Source organism: Schistocerca piceifrons, chromosome 1, assembly GCF_021461385.2.
Source record: "Schistocerca piceifrons isolate TAMUIC-IGC-003096 chromosome 1, iqSchPice1.1, whole genome shotgun sequence".
Classification (NCBI taxonomy): Eukaryota; Metazoa; Arthropoda; class Insecta; order Orthoptera; family Acrididae; genus Schistocerca; species Schistocerca piceifrons.
Window position 1 is genome coordinate 1,193,341,504 of NC_060138.1, and position 3,988 is coordinate 1,193,345,491.

Consider the following 3,988-nt stretch of genomic DNA (forward strand, 5'->3'; position numbering starts at 1 on the left):
CAACGATGCGAAAGGAAGTTGGCCGGGTCCTTTCAAAGGAACCATCCCAGCAATTGCCACTAGCGATTTAGGGATATCACGCAAAATCTAAATCTCAAGGGCCAGACGCAGGTTTGAACTGTCGTCCTCCCGAATGCGAGTCCAGTGTGCTAACCACTACGCCACTTCGCTCGGTAATAATCATTAGAAATGGCTGTCATTAGACTTCCAGTGTAAGGAGTTATCCTCGTTTTTCCGACGGCACTATTAGAGAAGATGTAAGAGTTGACAGGAGTTCAAGACACTTCTTTTTCGTGGCTGGGAAGATACTCCTAAAAGGTGGAAGGATCACCAGTGATCAACTGAATGAGGATACAGAAGGCAATCGAAACCACTACAATTAAAACACATAATAATATGCATCCAAAGAACGTTTGGCCAAGGGGGAGATGAGAATGGGAAAAAGACTGAATAACCAACGAAAGGGGAACCTTGTATGAGTGTAAACGTGGAAGCCTAAATGTGGTAGGGAAGCTTGAAAATCTGAGAGAGAAAACTCAAGTGATACACCAAGATGTACTACAGTCTTTGAAGTGAAATGTAAACAAAGCAAAGATTTTCCCTCGCACGAATACAGGGTAATATCAAGAGCTGCAAAAAAAATGCTATACCGGGAGGGGGTGGCATGTTTCTGTATGGTTGGATGTTATTGACCAACACTGAACTGGCCAGTGATTTGCTGCACTGAGACCCGTTTATTTGCTGTCACAGTCTACGACTGTCGACGGCGATCCCTGTTATGACCACATCGTCAGCGACGGCTGAGTACTCTGGCGGCGAAACGGTTTATCTCAAAATCGCGGTACTTCATCGATAGGGTGGCAGGTGAAAGGCAGGGAGCCTGCACGGCATCAAAGATGGAGCTTGGCAGGTGTCGGGGAGCCATGATCGATCCTCGACAAAATGCACCGGTGTTATCGAGCGGGAAGGGAGGGCAATGCCGGCAAAAAAAAGCGTAATGAGGGGGTTCAAAAACTTTCAGGATACAGGCAGTGTCGAAGTTCTTCCTCCACGCACAGATCCCTCTGTGTCTCAAGTGCGTGTCGACAGAGTGCAAGCTACATTTGAAGGCAGCCCCCAGAAGTATATTCCAGTGCATCATGCTAACAGCAGGAAGCAAGTCCAACAGTCCACAAAGTTTTACACAAGCGGTTATCCTTACTTGCGCACAAAGCGGAAGCTATCGTCCTCTGCGGTATGCAGTTACGTTTTCCATAATGACCCAAAAACGTTTCATTATTTTTTTGTCCTAATTTTTATTCTCATAATTGGTGACGTAATGATGTGTGATAAGGAAACTCTTTTTCAACTGCAAAGAATACGATTCTTATTTTTGTTCAAAGATTGCATTTAACACGCCGAAACTTCCAGATATTGTAAAAGTGGTGAATGTGAAGCCACAGAGAATAAATGAAAGAGCGCTGTTCTTTTGTCTCCATCTTGTGTTGTCACATATGGTCGTGTAGAGCTCGAGCTCACCAGATGTAAGAGTCGTAGTTAAATCCATCCGCTGTGTCGGCTCCGTTATTGATTGAAGCCATTACCCTGTCTTTTAATAATTTATGTTACGTTTTCTGAATGTTACAGCAAGAAACTTAGACGAGGTTGGCGGCGGAGTGTTTGGACGCGGACAATAGAACATAATGAATTACTTTTAAGTAACTTAATTACTTTTAAATTCGTTAATTACGGTTAAATTGTCTGAATTCTCCAGAAACCTTTACTCCGGTCGTATCTCGACTGTATACAATATTTTGCAAATAAAACTGAGCGCGTCTGAACAGTTTCAGTTTTCGAACAATAACGTCTTCCAGCCTACACAGGGCCTAATACAACACAGAGGTGGGATTTTATAAGATAAATTGTGGCATAAAAGCAGGGAATTTTCCTGTGACACTCTACATTGTGACGTCTCAGTAAAGTTATTCATCCTCAATGAGGGTTGCCTCCATGTCTGTTCTATTGTGGTAGATTGCCCCATTTGTGAACTGTTTAATTCTTGCCGCACGTTTGGAAAACGCCTCACCTAGCTCTCATTACGAGACGTGGGGTAACGCCTCAGGCCTCCAAAGATGCTGACAACTGGCTGGCTGGCTCTGAGCACTATGGGACTCAACTGCTGTGGTCATAAGTCCCCTAGAACTTAGAACTACTTAAACCTAACTAACCTTAGGACATCACACACATCCATGCCCGAGGCAGGATTCGAACCTGCGACCGTAGCGATCGTGCGGTTCCAGACTGTAGCGCCTTTAACCGCTCGGCCACTCCGGCCGGCTGCTGACAACTACCACCTCAAAAGTGGCTGCTCTCAGATGAAGCAACGTTTCATATTTATGGACGAGTGAATCGACACAACTTTAGGATTTGGGCTTCCGAAAACCCACGCTACACAAATGAACACACTTCCGTAGAAGCCGGACTCTTAATCGCTGGTATGTCGTAATGCACGACAGGGTGACAGGCCCATTTTTCTTCGCAGAGAAACCCATAACGGGAAATTACTTGAATGCGTGGCTTCTGTTCCTTCGGACATGTCTGTAAGAATAGACACTACGCAGAATCAGCAGCTGTGATACAGTTGTAAGTGCACTTCCATATCGCTGGTTTAGTTGTGGAGTATCTTTGCCCATGTCTGTAAGAATGGACACTATGCAGAATCAGCAGCTGTGATACAATTGTAAGTGTACTTCCATATCGCTGGTTTAGTTGTGGAGTATCTTTGCCCATGTCTGTAAGAATGGACACTATACAGAATCAGCAGCTGTGACACAGTTGTAAGTGTACTTCCATATCGCTGGTTTAGTTGTGGAGTATCTTTGCGGCCAGCCGCGTCTAGACAGTTGAGGGCGGGACACGGAACTGTTATGTTGTGTAGTGTGTAGCTCTGCATGTGAGAGGTATTGTTAGCATGGAAGTTGAAAGTTTTGCTAAAGTGCTGTTACAGTAAAGTGATAAAATAAGCAAATGATTCAGAGGAAAGTGCGTCAAGAAGTAATTTAAAAATGAGCAGTGCTGCTGATAATGTATTTGTGTATCCTCTCGTTACGTGTCGTACCGTACTCTATCAATCATCTGCGCCGTGTTCAGTCTCCCGGAATGAACTGACGTGAATCAGTAGAAATTATTCACCATAAAAGAGTGCAGTCAAATGCCAGTGTCTTGTAGCGAGTGTGAGGACGTGCGTTCGATCATCGTGTTTCCGCATTATCAGCAATAAGCCGCGCCGCGACGGTTACGCGAACGCTCGTCTGAGTGATACTGTGGACAGATAATCATCAAGATTGTTATTTGGGATAAACATTTTTAAATGAAATGATAATTAAATGGACACCCTAGCTGCAAACAGGCGTTGATGTACTTCTTTGGGGACATGTTGAAAATATGTGCCCCGACCGGGACTCGAACCCGGGATCTCCTGCTTACGTGGCAGACGCTCTATCCATCTGAGCCACCGCGAGCACAGAAGATAGCGCGTCTGCAGGGACATATCCCGTGCACGCTCCCCGTGAGATCCACATTCCCAACATGTCCGCACCACTACATTCGTAGTGCGCCTAATAAATGTTTGCCCATCATACTCATTACTCGTGGCAGATTAATCTACCAAGTCCCGTACGAGTTCGGGCACACACGCTATGCGCTACGAATGTAGTGGTGGGGACATGTTGGGAATGTGGGTCTCACGGGGAGCGTGCAAGGGATAAGTCCCTGCAGACGCATTATAGTCTGTGCCCGCGGTGGCTTAGATGGATAGGGCGTCTGCCATGTAAGCAGGAGATCCCGGGTGCAAGTCCCGGTCGGGGCACACATTTTCAACATGTCCCCAATGAAGTACATCAACGCCTGTTTGCAGCTAGGGTGTCCATTTAATTATCATTTCATTTCTAGCAAAGCTGCATGGCAATCCACGGTAACTGTTCTTTCGGGAACAGATACTAACGTCATA

The 3,988-nt window shown here is 45.6% G+C and overlaps 1 non-coding gene across 1 annotated transcript; it reads right to left on the bottom strand.

Moving 5' to 3' along the window:
- Positions 1 to 3,426: 3,426 nt before the first annotated feature.
- Positions 3,427 to 3,501, bottom strand: Trnat-cgu. Its single transcript has one exon. It is a non-coding gene; the product is annotated as a tRNA-Thr (tRNA).
- Positions 3,502 to 3,988: the final 487 nt, after the last annotated feature.